The sequence below is a fragment of the Xenopus laevis genome, chromosome 6L (genome assembly GCF_017654675.1).
Source record: "Xenopus laevis strain J_2021 chromosome 6L, Xenopus_laevis_v10.1, whole genome shotgun sequence".
In the NCBI taxonomy this organism is placed as follows: Eukaryota; Metazoa; Chordata; class Amphibia; order Anura; family Pipidae; genus Xenopus; species Xenopus laevis.
The window spans coordinates 32496153-32506536 of record NC_054381.1 but is presented as its reverse complement, the minus strand read 5'-3'; the positions used below and the strand labels follow the sequence as shown (position 1 = coordinate 32506536).

The 10384-nt window shown below is 35.1% G+C and overlaps 1 long non-coding RNA gene across 1 annotated transcript; it reads right to left on the bottom strand.

Annotated features, from left to right (window-relative positions):
• Window positions 1-1002: 1002 nt before the first annotated feature.
• On the bottom strand, window positions 1003-5005 carry LOC121394856. The gene is made up of 2 exons (XR_005962040.1): window positions 4946-5005; window positions 1003-1416 (listed from the first exon to the last, which is right to left on the bottom strand). It is a non-coding gene; the product is annotated as an uncharacterized LOC121394856 (long non-coding RNA).
• Between the last annotated feature and the right edge of the window lie 5379 nt (window positions 5006-10384).

Sequence of the window (10384 nt, the reverse complement as noted above, 5' to 3'; positions counted from 1 at the left end):
TATGTGGTGTCATTCTATGGAATTTATAAAAATATACTTATTCACAGTGGCATAACTATAGAGGAAGCAGACATCATAGCTGTGGGGGGACCTGGACAACGGGGTCTGCTTCCTCTATAGACTGAAGAATCCCATGGAGGTATCAGAATTGACAAGTGGAGGGAGGAAGAAGGCTGGCGGTGGGTGGAGAGTAGGCAGGCAGGGCAGGAAGTAGGTTGGTAGGAGGGAGAGAGGGTAGGCATTGCTGTACACCAGACCCTGCCCCTTTTTATGCAGGGGGCCCAGCACACATCAGGTACACTACTACTTATTCAATATATATATACTGTATATATATATCACATTCCTATCGGTGTCTGCAAACCTTTCTTAAAAATTTTAATGCATTTATTGCAAGAACAAAAAAAGCTATCTTTAAAAAAGGACTGAATTGTTGGACTTTGTTGTACAATGTGCTTGCAATAAAAGCATTAACATTTCAAGATTCGAATTCAAAAAGACCAATAGAAATTAAGTCTAAGTTTTTTTTGGTCGAATAGGTCAGTTTTCAACCGAATAGGTCCGTACTGGGCCAAATTCAAAGGAATAGCGCATTCGAATGAATTCGATTCAAAGTTTTTCCAAAAAAAACCCTAGATTTTTCAAAGTCCACCAATTGACTCCAAATAGGTTTTAAATGGCTAATGGTCGAAGTCAAATTTTTAAAGAGACAATACATGATAAATTACGATATTCTAATTTTTGAATTTGGACTATCCCCAAGTTGGAGTAAACAAAAAATAGCTTGAAATTCAAATTTTTTTCATTTGAAAATTGACCTTGACTTTGATAAATCTGCCCCTTAGAGTTAAGAATCTCTTTATATTGTCACATATATATAATGTCGCTATATATATATAGTCACAGATACCATTAGGACTGTGGGAGAGATGTTATGATTCAAAGGAAAGTCTTCAAGACTCCTCATGGCTCTATAAAAAAACAGCTTGAAATACTCACATAAAACAAATGATTTATTAGGCTTGAGTATCCTCTCAGCTCGGAGCCACTGGTTGGGGATCATTGCTTTATACCAAATGGATAAAAAAGGAGCTCCCATTGCAAATAGTATGCAGTTCCCTTGCATTTCTGTTATTGCTTTGGAGCTGTCTAATGGATGGGCTCCCTTGAATTAGCTTCTTTATTGTTGCAATTTTTGTGTCTATGGGTGTCCACTCTCTTCTGTAACTTTCTTCTATCTACGAAGTGAACAGCAGCACAAGGAGCCCTGATGTAAAGCTCCTCTTGTTACTGCATGTAAGGTCACCACTACCATATATGAGGAAACTTCATTTGTGTTTGTGATCCTCTCTAACAGCACGTCCATCTCCATTGTTGCAATTGGTGCCACTTCCATGTCAGCGCTGATACCACCTACTGAAATTTAAAAGACAATTAGAAATCACCTTGAAGTTCGCTGACAGATTGTCTGGACATTGTACTAGTGATGGGCGAATAAATTCACCTGGCACGAATTCTCCGCGAATTTCCTCGTTTCGCCGCCGGCGTAAATTTTCGATCTTCACAATTTTTTCTTGAAAATGTCAGATTTTCACGATTTTTTTTGTGAAAACCTTGACATTTCATGATTTTTTAAGTGAAATCCTTAGAATTTCACAATTTTATAGTGAAAATCTTCAAATTTCTAAATAGTTTAGTGAAACCGTCCGGATTTAAAGATCTTTGTGAAAATGGTCGAATTTGACGATTTTTTCGTGAACTATCCATTTTCATGATTTTTCGCTAATTTTTCATTGTTTCGCAAATTTTGTGGGAAATGTAAATTTTCCGGCAAAACGGGACAAATTCGCCCATCACTACACTGTACCTCTTATAGTCTTTTAAATTTTAGTGGGGGCACATTATCCTGCATATTATTATATGGCGGAGGCTGAATCCTTTATTTCTCCATTGTACTCCATTGTAGACTATGAAAAAATTCCCTGCTTGCTCTAGCGGATGTACCAGGCAAGGATTACATCCGATTATCAGTTATTATTTGGCAAAGCATCTCAATGGGTCATAGTACTGGCTATTTACTTTCATTTTATTTTTATTTATTTAATATAATTATTTTTATAATGTACATATACTGTTATTTGTATGTTATAGGTTTTCGAAGCTTTGTTATTTACTCCCAACATAACCACAGACCTGTAGGATTCCACATAATCTAACCATAAACATTTTATCTATGAAGCTTTGAAAGGGATGCTATATACTGCATATCATGAACCTTTATTTTAATCAAATCAGTATCCTAAATAATTATAAATGAAAGTGAAGTAATTATGGTTGGCATAGAGCTACTTATAAATGCTGGAGAGATGCCAGACTTCTGCTCCGTGTTCTTGGCTGTTAAAGTGAAATGATTCCATATACATTTAAAAAAATATAATATATTGTTACCTTGCTCTTGCGTGTGTTTTTTTCCAAAGCTCTATTAATATGTATATTTATGTCGGATGAATGTCCTATTGTCTTATTTGGTTAAACATGGCTTTAAATACCCCAGAAATAGCCAAATTGTTTTCTGTTTGCATTGCAATTGATTAGTAATATTGTTTCTGTTCTGTACTATTCCATGCAGTCTGCCTATGTGTATATAGTGTAACAACTGTTTGATATTTTCCCACTCTAAGCTCTTGGGAACCCTCTTATTTCTCAACTTCATTCCAGAACCATTATTTGTTAATCTACTCATTCCCCTGTTTATTAATATTCTAGTTAAGTAACTTGCTGGCACTGTATAAATAAATGCTCATGACAATGATGCCGCTCTCTAGTTTCTGTAAGAGTGTAACCTATTCTGGTTCCAGATTTTAGCAGCCTTAGAGAACAACTATGCCTGTATTTATATCATTATCTTTTTTTTCATGTTTAATCATATGTGACTCTTATTTCTCATAAACAAGCTTGGGGATGCTTTGTCTAGAAACAAGGTGTTGTCCTGATGGCATGGTTTGTGCATTGCCTTTGCAAAGAGAATGGTCCAATTTTTCATAGGTGAAACAGACACAATATAGTTATTGATTGATTGGATTGATTGAAGGACTGAAGGAGGGGACAGCATTAAAAATAATCCAAAGGCTCTGGGCCTGGGGAAGTGTGGTGAAAATAAAGCTGTTGCATCAATACAGATTTCAGGGATGTTATGGGTGTTGAAGGGATAAGAGGAATTCATGATAGCACTGAACATCCAAGCAGCAAAGGCTGAAAATAAGGAACATGGGTTAAGAGATCTGGGTTGAAATAAGCAGGACCAATTATAAGGTAGTTTTGTAAGCCATAAGAGAGGCTACCATAAGAGAGGCTAAGGAAAGAAGGATACACATAAAACCATAATAATTAGAGATATGAGGTACACCCATAGAATAAGGTAAGGGAGAAGAGAAAGCTCCATTCTAGGAGACATGAATAAAACAATTAAAAAGGTACAAGGAAAATCATTAAAGATAATATTAAGAGAATATAGTGATTGGATAAGAAGGGGGTGAACAGTGGTGTCAAACACTTGAAAAATGATAGAGCATTAGTAAGCAGAAGTGGTTTTTAGCTCTAGATAATTGGTGAGTTTTGTTAGAGAAGAATTCTGTAGCCTGAAACCAGATTGAAGGGGTTCAAGCAGACCATCATCAGGAAGACAGCAGATACATGTAGTACAGGTATGGGACCAGTTATCCAGAATGCTCGGGACCTGGGGTTTTCTGGATAACTGATGATTTAAGTCTACTAGAAAACAATTTAAACATTAAATAAACCCAATAGACTGGTTTTGCCTCCAATAAGGATTAATTGTATCTTAGTTTGGATCAAGTACAAAGTACTGTTTTATTATTATTATTATTATTATTATTATTATTATTATTATTATTATTATTATTATTATAGAGAAATTAAATTTAGATTATTTGGATAAAATGGGGTCTATGGAGAAAGCCAGCCCCTAATTCAGAGCTTTCTGTAAAACAGGTTTCTGAACAACAGATCCTATACCTGTAGTGGTATAGTTAAAAGAGAAATACAGAGCTCATATGAAGGTTATCAAAACTGGAAGGGTACAGTAAGTTTTTTGTATAGGAAATATTATTGCGTGGCGGAAATTCCAGTTTAGTGGAAAGGAATAAATAGACGTAGGACAACATTTATTAAAGCTGGGATGGAATTGCATAGATATTATGGAGTTTTCAGAAAGGAAGGTTGGTTGTTAGAAGCAATGTCATTTTTTTGAGCAGTCAACATAGTAGAAGGATGGCATGGCGTAGGGGAATGTAAGGAATTAAACGTTGAGAAGAGTTGCGAAGGATCCCTAGAAAGAAAGTGTCTGATTATGAACAGAAATTGGTCCATTGTTGCTCAAGTGTGTGTTCACATCTGAAAAGCTCTGGTTTGAGCTACAGTATTTGCCGTGTCTGGCATTGTGGTGTCCCTGTGTGATATGATATATCAGGAGAAAGCTCAGCGGCAGAGGGAAGTGTGTTATGATAAATAGTGTCAAAAGAGTAAAAAGAACAAGAGAAATATGTTCTATATGCAGGTCTGAGGTGGTTCAGATGAGCTACAGGGAGCTAGCATGGGATTAGCACATAGATAAACTAAAGAAGGATGTTAGTGACAGGAGTTTAGAGACAGCATGGGCATTAGGGTTATTAATGGGGATATAAAATTTACTAAGACCGATGGTGGTATTATAGGGAAGTCAAGCAACAAAATTGTCTAGAAAGTATGAGGCTGGTCCAGCAGGAGGATATATGACTGCAATACACAGTGATACAGAAAGAGATTAACTTTATTGAAGAGGCAAATAATAGGAAATGAATAGATGGAAGAACTTTAAATGTGCCTCGGAGAGAAAGGCATCAGGTTATGTGGCACCCTGGATTAGAGCAATAGAAAAGTGTCTCACCATCTCATTAATATTTCTCTGGGAACTTCTGCTTCTGGGGTATTTACATCAGTTGAATCCTGAAAAAAAACACAACTTCAAATTGTAAGAAAATTACAGAGTCATCCCTTTTTAAGCCCATATGGCATTCTAAAAAAAATTTTTGCTTGAATCCCTTTTCATACATCTTCTCGAATAGAAACAACTGAGGAAGTTTAGGAATTCCAGGAAAATGAAATAGAAACAGCTTTAATCTAATCCAATATACAATATCTGCATTAAGAGGACTAAAGGTGTGATGTACAGCCAGCAAGAATCATGGAATATAAAGTGTTGGACGTTATTTTTTTCGTGTTATTTTTTTCGTGTTATTTTTTTCGTGTTATTTTTTTCGTGTTATTTTTTTCGTGTTATTTTTTTGTGTTATTTTTTTGGTGATGTTTGCTCTGTTTGACAGCTTTCTAAATTTGTCCCCTAAATGTGTAACTCTACAAACTGACAGAAGCATAACGTATCCCCAGCCTTTAACATTAAAGGGTAAATTCACCTTCAACTTTATCCTGACAGTTGATAATAACGCAAACATAATGGCCATTGCTTTTCTTCATTTTACTTTTATTCAGAATTTTGCCTACATGCCACATGCCCATTGTACCCATTATATTTTAGATTATTCATGACTGTTACTGTATATTATACAGGTATGGGATCCCTTATCTGGAAATCCATCATCCAAAAAGCTCAGAATTATGGAAAAGCCATCTCTCATAGACTCAATTTTAAGCAAATAATTCCTTTTCCTCTGTAATAATAAAACAGTACCTTGTACTTGATGGTAGCTAAGCTGCATGAATCTATATTGCTGGCACAACAATTGGGTTTATTTTATGTTTAAATGTATTTAAGCAGACTTAAGGTATTTATTACAGAGAAACAGGGATAGTTCAAATTTAAATACATTTTTAGCATGATGTAGACATTGAAATGGTCTTCATAAATGTTGGGTTTTCATGGCTTCGTCTAGCAGCCTTCAGTTTGGTATTTCAGCAACTACCTGGTTTCTAAGGTTCAAATGACCCTAGCAACCTGGCAGTGGTTTGAACGAAAGACAAGAATATGAATACAAGAAGGCCTGCAGGTAATAAATGTAAAAATTACAATAAATTTATAAACTCAGAGAGCTACTGTATACTTTTTTTCTGCCAGGGTCAGTGAGTGAGTATTTATTAAATGTTGATTTTGTGAGTTTTTGTAACCCTGAATAAACTCACAAGTAGAAGCACATTTATCAACAAGGGTCGAATATCGAGGGTTAATTAACCCTCAAATTCGACCCTCGAATTTAAAACCTTTGAATTCGAATATCGAATTCGAAGGATTTAGCGCATATCCATTGTTCGTTTGATCGATCGAAGAGAAAGATAAAATCCTTTGAATCAAATGATTCAAACTATTTAAAGCGATCAATAGAAGGATTTTTCTTCAATCAAAAAAAGGTTAGAAAAGTGCTGGGGAAGGTCCCCATTGGCTAACATTGTTCCTCGGTAGGTTTAAACTGCCAAAGTATGTAGTCAAAGTATTTTGTAAAGAGACTATCGAATGATTTTTAGTTCGAATCGTTCGAATCGAATGTCGAAGTCGAAGGTCATAGTAGCCTATTCGATGGTCGAAGTACCCAAAAAAATACTTTGAAATTCGAAGTTTTTTTCATTCCAATCCTTCACTCGAGCTTAGTAAATGTGCCCCTCAGTGTTGGGCGAATCTGACCCATTTCACTCAAAAATTTGCAAAATGGCAAAAATTTGTCAAAATGCATTTATGTCTAGGGCGACAAAATTTTCTTGACGCAAACAAATCTACATGTTAAACAAAGTCAAATGTTGCTTATTTATGAAAAAACCGAATGTAAAAAAAAAAAAAAACTTGATTAAACGCAATGGGGAAAAAATGTGAATACCTCAAATTTATCACATTTATAGGCTAAAAACTCCAATAGAATACCTCCTTCAAATGGTTAAAGAGACATCTGCCATTGACATGAATTTGACAGGTTTTAGCTGGAGCATAATACATCTCAAAATTTTTTAGTTTTTTAGTGAAATTAACCTCGAAAAACTAAAATTTTTCAAGAAAACACAACTGGATCTTTAATAAATAACTCCTTTAAATATGGCAAAGAGACATAAGTGTAAGGCAAATAATGCAAAAACGATTAAAAAAACAAAATTCTGAAGACCAAGTGCAAAGTTGCTGGGAAAAGGCCATTCTATAACATGCTAAAAGTTAACATAAAGGTGAACCACTTTTCATTTACCTTATTTTTTTTGTTTATGTTTTAACAGAGACCCTTTCATCAGCTTATCTCGTTATAGCTTCTAAACCGCATGCTTATTGCTAGAGTAACTGGGACCATAGTAGGAGTAACTGGTAGCAGTATTAAAACACAAATTTAAATAATTCATTGAAAAACATTGTTATTGCAGAGGGTACAGAGAGTACCATAAGACTGCTATCTTTTTGTATGGAAGCACCAACACACTAAACTGGAATCATGGAGAGTGTGCTCCATACTACCTACATGATCTGTTATCCAGAAACCGATTATCCAGAAAGCTCTGAATTACAGAAAGGCTGTCTGAGACTCAATTTTATCCAAATAATCACATTTTTAAAAAATATTCCTTATTTGTTATTATTATTATTTATTATTAAACATTTTGTTTAATAATAAAGCAGTACCTTGTACTTGATCCAAACTAAGATATAATTAATCCTTATTGGAAACATAACAATCCTATTGGGTTTATTTAATTTTTAAATGATTTTCTAGTAGACGTAAGCCATGAAGATCCAAATTACAGAAAGATCCGTTAGCCGTAAACTCCCATACCTGTAGTACCATTGTTCCATGTATGTATACAACTAAATGTATATGTTATAAAAGAACACATTACAGAACAATATAAATGGACATGTTGATATGTAATTAACATTGACAATCTGGCACAAACCCAATGCACATTACCAAACACAATGATGCCCCAGTTTATACTAATGGTATCCTTTGGCTTGATTCCAGTCAAGGAGAAGAGTTGGAGTGACTGAAGTTACTGTTTATACAAGTTGTTCCAGTTAGATAATGATCACAGAGGAGAATAGTGGGAAAGGATGGGTCTGTGATTGCTGGCTTCATTTTAATCATGAGCCACAAAGAATGAAGATAATTTGTTTACTCAAAGTAATTATTGCTGTCTTTTACTCTTCAATGGCCAATGGTGGTGCAAAGCTTCGCTAACAACCAAGGATTAAATCAAAACCTTTAACTACTGCAAATGAGGTTTTGCAATATTACAGGTCTTTTAACAGCCAATTACATAGCTCATCCCTGACATCCTCTATACCCAGAGCTCCTCCTTCTGGCCTTGAACATGAATGCATCTAATTCCATGTATCGGTCACATATTACATTTGTAATGATTGGTGTGTATGTATTGGTGTGCACTGGATTCAATTATTGCAGCGTATAAAAGAATTTGTTAAATAAGAAGAAGTTAACACAGCTGTGTATAGCAGTCACTTAAAGGAAAACTCCACCCAAGAACTGTTTTTGTGTAATGAAAGAAAATGGAACTCAAGGCAACTGTATTGTGAATTAACCATGTTTAGTGGTTTTTGAAGTTTTTTGTAGTGACAGGCGAATTTATTCGCCAGGCGTGAATTCCCACGATTTGCCGACCGGCGAATAAATTCGCGAAACCGGCACAAAAAAATTTTTTTTGGACACCAGCGAACGTGTCCAAAAAAACGAGACGCCGACACAGTTTTGTGATTTTTTTTAGCGGGAAATTCGAGAATTTTTCGGGAAAGTGAAACACCCCAAATTTGCCCATCACTGGTTGTTTTTAATTGCCTTTGAAAATAGTGTCTGTTTGTCTACAGCTGTGCATTTGATAATACATCTGATTTGATCTGATCTGACTTATTATTATGAGAAAAAAACCTCAAGATGGAATAGAAATGGGTGGATAGAAATAAGAGGCAACGTGTATGAGAACCAATCAGTATGAGGACCATTCACATATGATACATAAAATCAGAAAAGTTCCCTCCTCTTTGAGAATACTTTTCATTATAATACAATCAGTCTCTGGACTGAACTATGATTGGTCAAAACTATGGGAAACCATCATTTACCAACACTGGCATCAAGTATCATTTTTAGCAGCTAGGTAGCAACCCTAGGGGTGGTAAACAGCAACTGATAAATTGTGCTGATTTTCTCTCCCCCCCTCTCCCTATACAGCTATTGAATTCTGTTATCCAGAAATCTCCAAATTACAGGAAGGCCGTCTCCCATAGACTCCATTTTGTCCATATATTTTTTTTAAATGATTTCCTTTTTCTCTGTAATAATAAAACAGTACAGGCATGGGATCCGTTATCTGGAAAGCCGTTATTCAGAAAGCTCTGAATTACAGAAAGGCCCTCTCCCATAGATCTCAATTTTATCCAAATAATCCAAATTTATAAAATGATTTCCTTTTTCTCTGTAATAATAAAACAGTACCTTGTACTTGATCCAAACTGAGATACCTAGGAACAAGACAGCCTATTGGTTTAAATTTTGACTTTGATGTCTCCTGTTATGTTTAATATTTAATGGTCATCTTTTTCCCTTTTTCCTATTTTTTGATACATTAACTTTCTATTGTGTATTTTGTACTATGTACTCCCTAATTAAGCTAACCTATGTATCTTTAGCCTTGGGGGTGTGTCTAAAATAATCATAGGATTTGAAAGTGTCCCATTGGATTAACTCTTCCTCTTGATTGGCTCATTTGGTAGCACCGCCTACTTGTCTCCCATTGGCTATTTCTCTTTTAAATACTCTGTATGTAATTTTCATTGTTCAGCCTATGACTAAGTGTCCCTGGTAGACACGAACGTGTGAGGCCTTGGTTCTTAATTATGGAGAATAAAATGTAAGCATTTTAACCTTTTACAATCTGACTCCGGCTTTACTACTTTGTGGGTCCAGGCTTGTGCTTGATGTTTCCTAATAATAAAATAGTACCTTGTAATTGATCCCAACTAAGATATAATTAATCCTTATTGGAAGAAAAACCAGCCTATTGGGTTTATTTAATGTTTACATGATTTTCTAGTAGACTTAATGTATAAAAATCCAAATTACAGAAAGATCCGTTATCTGGAAAACCCCAGGTCCCGAGCATTCTGGATAACAGGTCCCATACTGTACCTGGTAAATTATATAAAGAAGCTGTCAGGATTGAGTAGATGGGTTGTTTTATGACAGGTCAAGTCAGATGTGTATTTAATCAAGAATATGTTCATAATTAATAGAGAAAATGAAATGATCCCTGGGCTAATTAATAGAACTTAATTATGAATGTCGATCCTCTGTGGGCTGCCCTATATCTCCTCATTCATATAATAATA